General features: G+C 45.5%; 1 protein-coding gene across 1 annotated transcript in view; it reads left to right on the top strand.

Annotated features, from left to right (window-relative positions):
- The window catches only part of adgra1a (adhesion G protein-coupled receptor A1a), a 46,822-nt gene that overhangs the window by 14,390 nt on the left and 16,601 nt on the right, over positions 1 to 15,831 (top strand). The window lies entirely within an intron of this gene.

Raw genomic sequence — 15,831 nt, forward strand, 5'->3', positions numbered from 1 at the left:
AGAAGACATAGCAGTCACCACAACCTAAATTAAAGGAGCCACAATAACAAAACAAAACAAAAAAACAACAACAACAAATAACAGATATCTCAACATGCTTGAGTGTAAGTTTCCACATATCACACTCATATCATCTAAGCTTATATCAAGCCGTGACTTCACCTAGTAGACATATTTTTGTTACAGGTCTTTCAATCACGCTTGTTTTGGTCTGGAGACGAACCACACATACCAGTCCTTTCTTATCTGGGAACGTTTTCAGAACTTTTCCAAGCACCCAAGCTCCTCTTGGTGTTGTGGAGTCCATAACAATGACAACATCTCCAGACACAAAACTCCTCTTCTCCTTGGTCCATTTTTGTCATTGTTACAGCAATGGTAACTACTCTTGGGTCCATCATTTCTAAAAGAGATTGGAGATGTATTGAATTTGCTTCCACTTTCTCCTAGAATAAAGATCTTCCTTGTTAAAAAGCCCTGGTGTGAGAACTGGTTTCCCTTTCCTCCCGTGTTAAAGCCTCCAAATCATTGGGGTCCTCCGACAATTTTGTAATGGGGCGATCGTTGAGTATTGCTTAAGCTTCGCAAAGCACAGTATGAAATCTTTCATCATCCAATGTTTGCTGACGAAGCACAGAATGCAGAACCTTTCCGACCATTCGTATGAGGCGCTCCCAGACGCCACCATGATGTGATCCAGATGGTTGATTAAAACTCCGTTCAGTTCCCCTGTATGACATTGCTTTGTCAGTTTGGTCATGGTTTAAAGCAGCTAAGGCTTCTCAAAGCTCTTGTTCTGCTCCTACAAAGTGTGAAACTTGTCCTGTTTGAGAGATGAATCTTCGCAACGCATTATTGCTGTATCAAGTAAACACCACTCCATACCATTTCACAATATTGCGCCCTCTTTTTTTTTTTTTTTTTTACATCAACTGGCCCAAAATAATATCTAAAAAATCTACGCCAACATTGGCAAATGGTGGTAAATGAGGGGCCACTCTTTCCTGGGTAGGTCTGCCATTTTTTGTTAATTTGTCTTCCCTACATCTCGCTTGCAGAACGAACATTTTGCTATGACTCTTGTCATGGCCGAAATATAATTTGTCATCCAAGACTTCCTTCTTACAGTTGACAGGACATCATTTCTGTCTCCATGACCTAGCTGTAAGTGGAACTGATGGAGAATGAGGTGGAGAAAAGGGGATGTGTTGGTGTTTTGATAGGATGAGGGGATGTTTTATGTTCTCAGGAATAGCTGCTTGCTCAGCCGGCCCCTGACATGCAGAAGACCTCCCTTTAGCACAGGATCAAGTTTGTAGATGCTGCTACTCTTGGGCAATACTGGATTACTGAAGGCCAATGCAGCAATCTCATCAGGGAATCTTTCCTAGTGACAAAAAGCAACTATGGATGTCTCAGCTTCTGCAAGATCTTCCAAAGACACTCTTTGATTTCTTAGAACATCTTTGAAAGCTTGCATGTCCTTAGTCAGATTCAACACAGGTCCTCTGTTATCACATGCAGCTCTTTTTTAGCTTGACGATCCGAACAACTGCAACCTTTAATCGTTGCCAGTCTGAGAAAAGGGTTATTAGCTGAGAAGTAGCATTTGTGTTGATGACAGTAGCATTGACCATGGGATGTTGTTTTACCTCTGGGTCATCAGCAGTCACAATGAAGTCCATAGATGACTTTGGCCACCTGTTTTCAGGTTCTCATAGAAATTTCCATCCATCTTTGTTTCCAAAGGCTATCTATCTTTAATCCACGAGAAGCATCATCAGCAGGATTTAGACGTGAAGGAATGTATCTCCAACCTCTGAGCAATCCCTGATTGTTATTATGTTTGCAACAAAGGTTTGAAACCTTCAGTCTTCATTTCGTATGTACTTTAGAACTGATGTGCTGTCAGTCCAGAAGAAGGCTCTCTTCAATGGCAGTTGGAGCTCATTTTGAAGCATTTTATCCACTCTGACAGCAACAACGGCAGCGGTGAGCTCCAAACAGGGAATGGAAACAGGCTTGCCAAACAGGAAAGAAACATGAACCTTGTTATTCATGTTTTGTATTCTAAGAAATGTAGCTGTGCCGTAGCCATTTTCACTATCATCAGAGAAATCATCAGAGAAAGAAACAACATACGCATCATCACTGCAGGATCTGGTTTCTCATCTGCTGTGGACTCTTTCATGGGGTGAACTTTCTTTGAATGCTCTTTGCATTTGCCTTCTGGCCCTTTTGCGATGCTGATTTTGATCTGTACTGCCTTGCAAAGTGGTTCAGTTTTCCACAGAGTGCATTGTTCATTTTTATCTGGGCACTCTCCAATGTGAGGGTGTTTACTTCCACATTTTCTGTAACTCTTGTGGGAATATTGGGTTCAGCTGAGGTCGCTTGCGGATAAATGACGGGACACTTTCGTCTTCTTTACTGGTTTAATAGGCGTATAAACATTCTTACAGCTTTGAGTTGCTCAGCCGTATTCATCTCTTTTCTTTCTACAATTAACCTTAGCTTGAACAATGCTGCCACCCTGTGGCCAGGAGTAACTATAGCTTTAACAAACAAATTAACTAATAAACTGTAGTCTCCTTATCTGAACCAACCAATACACAGATAACTAACTATTACCAAACATACAACATACTCCCCCCCAAGAAGACGGTTCAAGGGCTCCTCTGAGCTAAATTTCCAAAGGATACAGGAGTTGTACTGGTCTTCTTAATACTGTCCCATCTGGAGTGCGCACAGCGCAAGATCTCACAAGTCCATCTCTTCCTGAGAACAGCTCTTTCACCATCCCAGTCTTCCAAACCTGACGTGGCATCTTGTTATCTCCAATAAAAACCAGATCGCCTTCCTTTATTGTGGTGGTGCATGGAGACTTCACGGTATGGGCGGATCTCAACTCCAGTAGATATTCCTTTTTCCACCGAATCCAGAAGTCTTGCAGAAGCCGCTGTTGAAACTTCCATCTGCGAGTCAGCATCGCCTTTGTGGAGCTTGGAGTTTGTCCGACAGTTAGAAAGGGTTTGGGTGGTAAGGCAGAGAGCCTTGCGCCGATCAGAAAGTGTGCTGGTGTCAGTGGCTGAGGCTCTTTAGGCTCATTATAGACAAAGGTAAGTGGTCTTGAGTTAAGCGTTGCCTCTATCTCTGCAAGAAGTGATGTAATTTCCTCAAAACTCAGTGACGCTCTTCCCATTATCTTTCGCAGGCATGTTTTTACTGAACGGACCAGTTGTTCCCAAAATCCGCCCCACCAAGCTGCTCTTTCTGCAATGTATTTCCATGTGATTCCCTTTTCTGAAAAGTATTTCTGCAGCTCAGGTTCCTTAATAGATCTCCAAAGTGCCTCGAGATCTTGGTCGGCTCGCTTGAATGTCTGTGCATTATCTGAATAGATGACTCTGCAGAGGCCTCTTCTGGATATGAATTTTTTAAACGCTAAGAAGAATTTTTCTGTTGACATGTCTGACACTAGCTCCAAATGAATGGCACGGGTCACAGCACATGTGAATAATGCTATGTATGCCCTCTCTGCTGTGCCCTTGTTCCTCACATAAAGTGGACCTGCAAAATCCACACCTACTGTTTCAAATGGAGGTGTTTCCATGATCCTCTCCCATGGCAGGGGAGCTGTTACTTGCAGTATGGCCTTCATCTTGAATCTCCTGCATGTGGGACAAGCAGCAATAATCCCCTTTGCCATTTGTCTGGCACGAGGAATCCAATAAGTTTCTCTTAGCTGCACTAACGTGTCTCTTAAGCCTGAGTGCATAACTTGCTCATGAATTTGTTGAATGAGCATTCGTGACAGTCTGTGATCCGAGGGCAGAATCAGTGGATGTCGCTCGTTAAAAACCAAGGTTTGACTGCTGCATCCTTCCTCCAAAGCAAAGCAAACCATCTCCATTAAGAAATGGCTTGAGATGTCTGATCTTTAAGTGGCTGTGGATTTCTTTTCCTGCCCGCAATTCCATCATCTCTCTGTGATAAGATTGCCTTTGCACATCTAAGATCCAGTGTCTTTCAGCTTCTGCTATTTCTTCCACAGTTAGTTCTCCCTGTCTTTTTGACCTGGACCGACTGTTGTGAACCAAGCGTTTAACCCAAGCGGTGACCCTGAAAACAGTTTTAAGCTTACTGTATTTTTCCAACTGCAGCAGTGGTTCTGTACACATGGTCTCTGTGTTGCTAAGATGTACCTGAACCTCTGATTGTTTGAGCTCATCCTTCATTTCTTCTTAAAGCACTCTCTCGGCACTGGCTCTGGTTGTGTGACTGTATCCAGAAATGAAGGCCCAGACCACCACAGCCTTCCCTGTTTCAGTTTTGAGACTGTTTGGCCTCTTGTGATTAGATCTGCAGGATTCAGCCTTCCAGTGCAATGTGCCCAAGATTTGGGTATGGTTAGTGACTGAATCTCCACCACCCTATTGGCGGCTGTCAGGGACCAAGCAGTAAAGCAGTGAGGACACAGAAAGTAATTTCAGCTTTGCCCAGGGGATTAGCTGTAGATGGTAAACTCTCCATTTCTGATAAATCTGGGTTACCTGGTACAGCATCCTGAAGTGGAGATGTTCGGGCCTGAACCTCCAACTGGAGAAGCTGGAACTGGTGTTGGAGTGTTTTAAATCTCTGCTCCTGGCATTCAGTTACCTCCTTTTGCCTTGCTTTTCGGGCCTCCTGTTGAGCCATATTAGCCTGAAGGATTGAAACCAAATCTGCCATAGTTGGCTCCTTACCATCTTCACCCTCAGTGCTCTCAACCACTCCAGAAGCTACATTGTCCTCCTCCTCTTCACCAGCTTGTTTGTCCTGGGCAGCTATTCCTCTTTTCTTATCACTTTTTCCTCCACGCTGCATGTTGTCTTCACTGACAGAGAAAAAAAAATACTCTCAAAAATATGGCCACAAAAGGGGTGGGAAAAAAAAGAAAAAAAAAAACAAAAACAAACTGTGTCCTCTACTCGATGATCCCACCACTGCCACCAATTGTCAGGGACCAAGCAGTAAAGCAGACACAGAAAGTAATTTCAAAAACCTGGGTTTTTATTGACCCAAAAATACAGAAATCCAAAAAGGATGAATAAACTAGCCGGCCATTAAAAGAGGTCAACTGAATTTAACGATACTCAAAAGTGTAACTTAAACAAAATCATACTTAACTGAGGGAAAACTGACCTAACACAATGACACAATGAGGGTAACTTATAGTGGGTTGGCCAAACCAAATAACACACACAGGGGAAAACAAAATGGAAGACAATAACTAGACAAAGACTCCAAACTAACTAAACTTGAAACCCCCCCATGATCCAGCAGCACATGGTAGAGCCTGACGAGCTGGCGCCCAGATTTAAAGCTCCTCAGCCCTTTGCCACGCCTTTCATCAACCAGGAAATGAAGTTTGCGCCACCACGGTAACTCAAAACAAGAAAACACATGTTAAAGCACATAATCTTCCATTGTTGATATGTGTGCACTCCAAATCATCAATGCAAGGTAAAACAAATACAAATACTGTCTAATATTTATCTGCAAATCAATGTATAATGAAAATATGTGAACATTACCATTGTGGGGCTTATGCCATCACAGCGGCAAACAATTTCCATCTTTGTGCTGAGCTGCGAATCCATTGAATGACGATCATGGAGTCTGACCACATCCTGATTTGTGTTGGCTGCATGTTCAGCGCCTTTAACAAGTTGTTTCCCATCCGAGCAGCAACTAGAGCTCCCATTAACTCCAGACGTGGCAGAGTAAGTTTTTTGATGGGTGCCACTCTTGACTTGGACATGATCAGTGTAGTAATAGTCCGTCCTTCGTCTGTCTGTCCCTGAATATATGCCACTGCCCCATATGCCTTCTCACTGGCATCACAGAAAACATGAAGGATCTGATCACTGGTTGTGTGCGACATATCTACTCCATACCATCTCGGGATAACAATCTCGTGAAGTTGAAGCAGCTCCACACACCACTGTTGCCAATTTAGAGAGAGGTCGTCTGGCAACTCCTCATCCCAGCTGATGCCTCTTTGCCACATCTCTTGAAAGAGACACTTGACTCCTATTGTGAAAGGAGTCAGAAATCCCATAGGGTCAAACATTTCAGCTGATGACTGCAGGACACTTCTTTTAGAGTTTTTCCTGTTTTGAAAAATGTCCATTAGATGCTTGAAATCAAAGACAAAGTCGTCTGTCTCTGGTCTCCACACAAGACCAAGCACTTTCAACACACAGCCATGCGCTTCAGTTTCCAGTGCAAGCTCAAACTCTCCTTGCGTCCACTTGGTTCTCAGCTCAGGAGAATTGGTGGCCCATTTACACAAGTTCATGCCAGCCGCTTCCAATATTTCCTTTGCTTCTGTTGTGACCACATAAGCCCCTTCAGCATCTCCAGTACTAGCTATAAAATCGTCCACATACAAAGTGTCCTTCAGAAGGTTAGTAGTATGTGGATAGCTTTCCTTGTATTTCTCCAGGTGCTTTCTGATGGTGGCTGCCAGCAGGAATGGGCTTGATGACACCCCAAATACCACACGAGTCATTCTGAGGGTGCACTGTTCTGTGCCTTCAGCTTCGGGTGGCCCTGTGAACCAGAAAAATCTCAGAGCATCTCTGTCCTCTTCTGCGACTGAGATCTGTAGGAAAGCCTTAGTTATGTCAGCTAAGAATGCAACTGGATGCAGCCTGAACTTTATTAAGACGCTCAGAAGGTCTGGGTTTAGATTTGGGCCCGTGAGGAGACAGTCATTGAGTGAGGGAAAGCCATCCACATGTGACGAGGCATCGAATACAACTCTCAACTTGGTTGTGACTTTATCTTCTCTGATTACTGCGTGGTGAGGCAAATAATATTCAATGTTGCCGTCATAAACTCCATGAGACTGCTTGGGCTCAGGTGCTCTTTCACATATTCCTTGTTGCAGGTAGTCCTGTATCACTTCGTTATATCTCCTCAACAAGGACACATCACCTTTACTTTCTTTTGAGATTCTCAAATCTCTTTTGAGCAACTCTCTTGTTGTCTGGGAGTTTAGGCGCATCTGATCGCCATGGCAACCTCACCTCATAGCGACCCTCTCTACTTTTCAGTGACTTGTCGAAATGCTGTTGAGCTTCAGCATCTTCAGCCTTCTGCTCTGGTTTATGAGTAATACCCAGGGATTCTATTTCCCAAAATGCTTGTAGTTGATCTGAGACTTGGATAGTTTCATCAATTCCTATTTTCATGCATGAAGCTTCACTCACGCTTGACATTGGAATGGGTCCCTGAACTGTCCATCCAAATACAGTCTCTATGGCAGCCAGGTATTCTGACAGTCTTTCAATCTTTCCTGACACCACCTCCCAGTAGTGATCAGCACCTATTAGAACAGACAGCTCCAAGTCTTCAGCACTGCTTACTGACATGTCAGCTAATGGCAAACCCTTTTCCTTCAGCTGCTGTCTGATCTGTTGTCCTGGTACCTGCACTGTTGCAGAGCTTACTTGTGGTGTCTCAATGGTTTCAATCGTTAAGGTTTTTTCCTTGTTAGCCACGTTCTCTGGCACTAGCCTTACAACACTACATTACATTCTTGTTGGCGCGCTGCTACCAAAGGTATGGAGCTTGATAGTCTCTTTTTTCACCACTGGCAGTCCCAATGCTCTCACATGCTTCTCTGATACAAAGCTCCGCTGACTTCCTCCGTCAATCAGGCAACGTAGCCTAGCTTTTCCCAGTGGTCCACAAGCACATGCCGTCACTGTCTGCAAAAGAACTGTGTTACCTTTTCCTTTGTTTGTCCTTAGCGTGTGTGGAGCCACTGATGATATGACGGCATCCGTCGCCACCGGACTTTCAGCGAGGGGTTCGTCATCACCATGTTCGCCCTTATCACACATAGTTGAATAGTGCCTTTGACCACACAAGCTACATGTGATGCCCTTAGCCCGACAGAACCTTGCCACATGCCGCCACCTAAGGCACACAAAACATCTTCCCAGCTTCCTCAACTTCTCCCTTCGGATACTCAATGAGCTCTCTGTACATTGTCCAGACTTGTGATTTGTGTTATCTCAGAATATGCAGACTTCTGTTGTGTTAGTGCTGCTAGCGTGAAGCGCTGCTGCAGATGGTAAATCAGGCTTCCTGAACCGTCTGCTGTCTGCGTCTGACTTGTTGTTTCGGTGGTGAGAAGGATGAGGATCTTTATTAATGCTGCTCGCCTTGGTCATGTGCATGGCACGTTCTCTGCTTTCAACTTCCTGCTGTAGAAAGGCGATGTCTCAAGGCAACAATGTCCGTGGATCTCTTGACTGGGGTTAGGTTCAGCAGCTTTGTCATGTGAACGCTCACTATCAAGTCCTTTCTGCCAAACCTCTCTCTGAGCATATCTATGGCAGCATTGTAGTTGTGCTCAGTTAGCTTTAGACCAGCAATGGCTCTTGCTGCGGGACCCACAAGATAAGACTTGAGATATGTAAACTTTTCAGTTTTGCTCAACTCACTGTTTTCATGGATGGCAGCCTGAAATTCCCAGAATTCTTGCCACTTTGATATGTCCCCATCATATTTATTAATGTAGAGCCATGGCAACTTAACTGACTGCCTGTTGTTTACACTACTGGATTGCGCACTCACGTCACCTACCCACGCGCTTTGTTCTGTAGCTGGTCGGGCATCGTCTCTTTCAATAAGCCGTATGGCTCTACTTTTCCAAAGGTTAAGGTGATCGTGATAATCCACACTTTTAATCATGTCTGCCTCCAACTCGCCCATCTGAAGATCTGCTTCAATGTCTCTTTCTAGCTCCTGAAGACTTGCTTCCTTGACCGATAACATGGTCAGCAGCTCTTTTAGATGGTCGCAACTCACGTCATCCTTGCGTGTTTCCTCCTCAAGGGTTCGCAGCAACTTCGTTGTGGATGCTCGTACAACGCCTCGTTTTTGCTTTAGCCTCTGTAGACGCTCCGCCATTCTACTCAATTATCCTCTTGCTAGCAAGTTAGCTACAGCTGTCTGTCAATAAATCCTTTCTTCATCCCGTCCCGGGTTTCGGCACCAAATATTGGGTTCAGCTGAGGTCGCTTGCGGATAAATGACGGGACTCTCTCGTCTTCTTTACTGGTTTAATAGGCATATAAACATTCTTACAGCTTTGAGTTGCTCAGCCGTATTCATCTCTTTTTCTTTCTACAATTAACCTTAGCGTGAACAATGCTGCCACCCTGTGGCTGTTGGATCAAATTAAATGGATCCAACAGCCTATAAGGATCTGAACAATGACTCATTAGTTTAAGTCAGGTGTGTCGGTGCAGGGATGCATGGAAAACCTGCAGGATTGTGGCTCTTGAGGACCGACGTTGGCCACCCCTGCAGTATTGATTCCACTCTCAATCTGTCTCTCTGAATATATTGCGCTGTTCACACACTAGGTGGCGTAGATTTTTTTAAAACTTATTAAATTCTTGTATACACCATAGTAATGATGTTACGCACAGTTTTAAAAATAGGGCCCCAAGTTGATTTGACCCAATCCAAAGGACAGAACCTTCTGTAGCATCACAACTCTGATTACCTAATCTCGTTACTCTCCTTCCTTCTGCTCATTTACTGACCAGCAAAACCAGAAACATTTCAACTTTAACAACAAATGACCCACAGATTCTGTAGATGAGTTTAAATTACAGAAGCTAATATTAACCAGTCAATTTCCCAGTCTGGGATCAATAAAGCACGTCTGATTGTGACTGATGGACAACCAGCGGAAATGAAAGGACCTTAGTGCCAAAGGTCTTGTGTGGTGTCTTTGTTCCATCATAGATCCCTCAACTGCGGATCTGAGTCAGCTGAAACTAGTCTTAACTAGCTAACTAACTAGTCTTCCTGTATCACACCTCAGGAGAAGCTGTCATGGCCAGAGCTGGCAGTGAGTTATTCAGAGAAATGAGTAATCAATCCATCTGAAGCCAGATTATTCAGACTGAACATGTAAGATGAATCAATGAGAGAACAAGTGCTGCTTTTTCTTCAACCAAACCTCTTGTTCCATCACGTTTCAGTTTCTTCACCGCACGTTAGAATCAAGATCTGCATCTTTTATTTATTTACAGTTAATTTGTTACTGTGGCTAGGGTCTCAGGCTTTACCTTGTTGAGTTGGTTAAGTCGATTAAGTATGACATTTGAAGCTTGTCTGTGGTAATGCCGACTAGTTTCTTTCCACCAGGTCCCAGTAGCTGTTGTTTGTCTCAGACCAGCAGCTACGTTCTGCCTGGTGTGATCTGGAAAAAATTAATCTGGAGACATTTCATTTTCACGTTGAAATCCATGTCAATAAAATGTAGCGTGACATTTCTATACGGCTCTATGGTGCAGCTTGACCACAGGTCCATAGCGGTGGCGAAACATTGGACTGCAGCCACGTCAACACCCTCATCATCCTCATCAACCAGGGAGAGACTCTCCACTAACATGGAGACAAGATGGTGGTGATGCCGTTTGTCCAACATGTTGATGAGTTTCTTAAATTCAGGTTGCTCACTGTGTTATTTGAGAAAAAAGTTCTGTTTGTTTATAACGTTTGTCTCTCTGGGTCTCTGGAAGCTGGTGGATTATTTAGTCACGAATCAAAAGAATTGAACATTTTTCTATTTTCTTGTGTTGCGTTGCAAGCCCCCGTGTGCACATCTGCGTGAACGACCGCAACATTGCACATGCGCGAATGTCGCCTGTCGCTTGGCTGAAGGAGGGCAGCCATTTTCATCTCATCATGCAAGTTCGATAGAAAATGTAGGAGAAGGAACGACGTCGCCTCCCGTGTGTCCAGCCCATAACTGGCGAGGTGTTTGCAACTCGCTCTGAATAAAACTAAAACAGTTGGGCTGTGGGAGGAGTCTGCAACAGTGGGAGAAGTCTGCAGCTGTGGGAGGAGTCTGCAACTGTGGGAGGAGTCTGCACCAACTGAAAACAGCACAAGAGGAAACTGCGAAGGACAAAAATGATTGGATCCTTTAATTTTTATGATCGTTGAAAACCCAGATCGTAATCGTGATTAAAATTCGATTAATCGCCCAGCCCTAGTACCTGCTGTCTTGTTTCACACAAGCGTCATATCATATATTTAAAAAAAATCTATTCAGTAACAGTACAACATATTTACCAGTACACCAACATTTCAAAATGATGCAACATTTTTGTTCAGTCAAACTTTATGTGGGAAAATAAACAATCGCAGCGTGCGGGGAGAATGCTTGTCTGTGACGTCTTGCATGCCACAGCTAAGACTGAAGGCCCATTTATGCTCGACACATATGACGGATACACAGACAGACGGACAGTATGGAGAGAAGGCGCTTCAAGATGTGAGTGACCTCGGGGACACTGGCGCAATAAAAATTCATTGATAATAAAATCAATAGAAAGTAAGCTTCCACAGTCTCTTAAGAAAAAGTGGCTTGTCTACATGGCAGATGGATGGAATACCTCACACAACAGATTTGATAGTCTGCTGAAGATCCTCAAAGGGCAAGAGAGCATATATGAACAGCTTGAGCAACTGTGGGATGACAGCTATGCAGGAAGGCCAGAACCAAGATCGCCAAGTCGGAGAATGACCAGACAGTACGGTCTGTGGTGATGGAAAACACAGAAAGATGCTTTAAGCCTTTCAGCCTTAAGGTTAGCAGACAAGAAGACTGCAGTTAGGAAACTGTGGGCATGCAAGAAGTGTCTGGAGATCTATGACATGATGGCATACTGAAAACCCACTTATTTGTGTAAAAAAGACGGTGAAGATGACCATATCATCTTCGGAACACCGTTACTATCTCAGCACCAATGCTGAAAGAGAGAAAAGCAGTGCAGTGCAGAAGGTGGGCAGATGTGACCTGGAGAAAAAAGAAAAGTGGAAAAAAATACAGATGAGCAACAAAAATTTCTTAGTAAACTTTCACCAGAGCTGGCAAAGCAATGCCAGGATGCTTCCTCAAACACTGCAGCACAGACACTTAACACAGTAAAGAACCAGCCAAGCCTCCTGATGGAAAGTGGCCTGCAGGCCAGTAATCGTGATGCTACTTGAATTCTCTGCTAATGCTGGTCAGCCAGTTGGCACCCTGAGTGATTTGGCCTTAGACACAAATTATATAGCCCACTCAGCTGCAAGTAGACTGAATCTCAGAAGTGAGGATATCACCCTTGTTCTTCATGGTGTTGGTGGAATGAAAGTCCATGTGGAAACCAAAAGGCCTCTTCTCAAGATTCAGATAAAGACTCCAAAGGGCTCCCTATGTGCACCAGCTGGTGTGTTATGGATTGGATAGCATCGCAGATGTCTACAAAAGTGTGACTGCTGAGCAGTTGAAAATTCTTTCCAGATGTCTCAGTTCGAGGATTTTGTGAGACCCAAGGAGATAAGTCTGCAAATAAGCCATCGAGAGGGCAGGCTAGCGCCTCAGAGGATTGGAGTTGTTGGGGATCTGGTGCTGTGGGATGGACAGTTAGGAATGACAGTCGGAGGTACACATGGAGAGTTTTTGGAAGAAGCATATTGGCCCATATGTCTAAAACTCACTTTGCCAGGTCGATGAGGGCAGCTGCTGAAAAGTATGAGGAGCTCCCTGCCATAGCCTCAGAATTGTTTCCACCCAAAAGGCGAGGTGGTAGTGACCCCCCAAAAATCAAGCATCTTGAGGGTCTCAGATATTTTACAGGAGACCATCATCAACCACATTGGCATGCCAAGTATCCCTGGTAGCAAGAACGGCAGCCAGAAATTCAGAGGTGTGAGTCTGAATGATGTGCTGATGAAGGGTCCAGATGTCCTTAACCAGGTATGTGCTGTCATTCTCAGATTTGTTTGCTGCTCTGGGTGACATAAAAAGATGTACAACTCTGTCTGGCTTGAGGACAGAGAAATGCACCTTCATAGATTTCTGTAGGGAGACTCCGATAGTGAGGAGTCCAATATTCACCAATTACCAGGGTGAATATTGGAGACAAGCCAGCAGGATGCATTGCACAGTTAGCAATGTGTGAGACCGCCAATCTCCCCACCTTTAGTCATCTTGATGAAGAGTGTCGGGTAATCCTGCAAAGCTGGGGGTTTCAAGCTCAAGCCATGGGTCTTCTCTGGCCAAAACGGGAAGAAGGAGTGCAGTGAAACACAGGATGACAAGGAAATTATTAGGTTGGGACCAAGGTCTTGCTAAACCAAATGGGTAAAGATGAAAACAAAGTACCTGCCCTCGGCTACATAGTTGAGGAGGACAAATTGCATATTATGACTGCAACCAACTTTTCAAAGAGAAAGAAGAAAATTAAGCTTGGGCAAAATCTTCAGGGGAGCATTTCAGGAGACAAAAGTTTCAGTTAAAGACTCACTGGACATTGCACTTTCAGGTGGCCTCAGAGAAGATGCAGTTGAACTCTTTGAAGAATATGTCCAGTTAAGCATGATCAAATTTATCAGAGCCATGACTCCTTCTTTCTTGTGGGAAGGCCTAAGGCAATCACATTCTCAGACAGAAGTGAGCATGCCTATGCGGCTGTGATGTATTTGTGGTAGAGCACAGACTAGGATCCTGTAAACCAGCTGGTTGAATCATAAGCCAAGCTGACTCCTTTGGATCACAAGGGTGGTGAAAGCAGAGATGTGTGAGGCAGTGTTCGCAACAGGCCTAAGAAAGTCATTTGAGCTACATGACCATATCCGGGTTGGGAGGTGGTACCACTTTGTTGACAACCAAACTGTCATTGGAGCAATGCAGCTGGAAAGCAGACAGAGCTCAGGCAGGCAGACAGACAGACAGACAGTCAGTAAAACAGGCAGGCAGGCAGTCATAAGGATGGACAGGCAGGTAGACAGACAGTAAGACAGACAGACAGACAGGCAGTGATTTTTTGCCTTTTAAAAAACATGGATAAAGGAAACTACCTGCATGTCGGCCCCGGCTTATCCTGGAGAGAGCCATAAGTACCCACCTAGCTGCAGCCTGGAGCAGCACAGATCCATCAGATGCTGGGTTGTTATCAGGCTGGAGACAGACGAGGATTTTGGTTCCATCCTGGAGGGAGGGGACTTGGGCGCTGTGGCTGGGACGACTGGGTCAGAGCTCGCTGGGGGACTGGTGGGGGAGGATGAAGTGGGGTGTTTCGGGGTGAAAAGATGGGACTGGGGCATGGGGTCGGTTTGGTCGCCATAGTAACCAGCTCCTTCAACTGGGAGGTGAAGTCCAGGAGGGGTGGGGAGGATGGGGTGAGGGAGGGTGACCTGGATGGAGGATGATGAGATGAAGGGGGTGGGTGCTCGCTGGAGGCTTTGGGGGTTTCTTAAGGAGGGGCTGAGGTGGTTTTCTCCAGGTTTCCTCTAGACTCTGTCTCATCACGTTGTTCTGGTCTTTCCTGTCTGTTGTCCTTGTCCGAGGGAACAGAGTCTGTTCAGAAAATAAACCAGTTTGGAGGTGAACAGCCTCACTTCTAACACTGTTAATTTTTTTAATCGCGTGTTAAGGATTTTTTTTTTTTTTTTTTTTTTGCTGGCCGCTGTCTTTGATGACAGAAACATGGCGTCCATGTCTCCCTTCCCTGCTGCAGCGGTGCATCTGATGTAATCAGAGAGCGGGTTTATTAGAATGAAGAGACGTTTTCTGTCTGGAACTTAAGAAAGAAGAAAAAGAACCAACGTTTCTCTTTGTCAAAATCCATGCAGAAAGACACAACATCATGATTTTTGGGCGGGAAACTTTTTATTTATTATCATGCTTTTAATAAATCCATCCATCCATTTTCTGCTGCTTATCCGGAGTCGGGTCGCGGGGGTAGCTGCCTAAGCAGGGAAACCCAGGCTTCCCTCTCCCTGGCCACATTCACCAGCTCATCCGGAGGGATCCCTAGGTGTTCCCAGGCCAGCCGAGAGATGTAGTCCATCCAGCGTGTCCTAGGTCTTCCCCGGGGCCTCTTTCTGGTGGGACGTGCCCAGAACACCTCACCAGGGAGGTGTCCAGGAGGCATCCTGACCAGATGCCCGAGCCACCTCATCTGGCTCCTCTTGATGTGGAGGAGCAGCGGCTCTACTCTGAGCCCCTCCCGGATCACCGAGCTTCTCACCCTATCTCTAAGGGAGAGCAGGTCATCCTGCAGAGAAAACTCATTTCGGCCGCCTGTACTCATGATCTTGTTCTTTCGGTCACTACCCACAGCCCGTGGCCATAGGTGAGGGTAGGAATGTAGATTGACTGGTAAATTGAGAGCTTTGCCTTTTGGCTCAGCTCCTTCTTCACCGTGACAGACCGACGCTGCACCGATCTGCCTGTCGATCTCCTGCTCCATCTTTCCCTCACTCCTGAACAAGACCCCGAGATACGTGAACTCCTCCACTTGGGGCAGGACCCTATTGCAGACCCGGAGAGAGCACTCCACCCTTTTCCGGCTGAGGACCATGGTCTCAGACTTGGAGGTGCTGATTCTTATCCCAGCCGCTTCACACTCGTACAGGGACCGGACAGCTCGTACAAGCGGGTCCGGCAGTCCATACTCCTGGAGTACCCCCCGCAGGAGTTCCCGGGGGACATGGTCGAATGCCTTCTCCAAGTCCACAAAGCACATGTAGATTGGTTGGGCAAACTTCCATGCCCCCTCAAAGACCCCGAAGAGGGTGTAGATCTGGTCCACTGTTCCACGACCAGGACGAAAACCACACTGCTCCTCCTCAATCTGAGGTTTGCTATCCAACGGACCCTCCTCTCCAGCACCCCTGAATAGACCTTACCGGAGAGGCTGAGGAGTGTGATCCCCCTGTAGTTGCAGCCCACCCTCCGGTCCCCCTTTTTGAAGAGGG

Source organism: Melanotaenia boesemani, chromosome 21, assembly GCF_017639745.1.
Source record: "Melanotaenia boesemani isolate fMelBoe1 chromosome 21, fMelBoe1.pri, whole genome shotgun sequence".
In the NCBI taxonomy this organism is placed as follows: Eukaryota; Metazoa; Chordata; class Actinopteri; order Atheriniformes; family Melanotaeniidae; genus Melanotaenia; species Melanotaenia boesemani.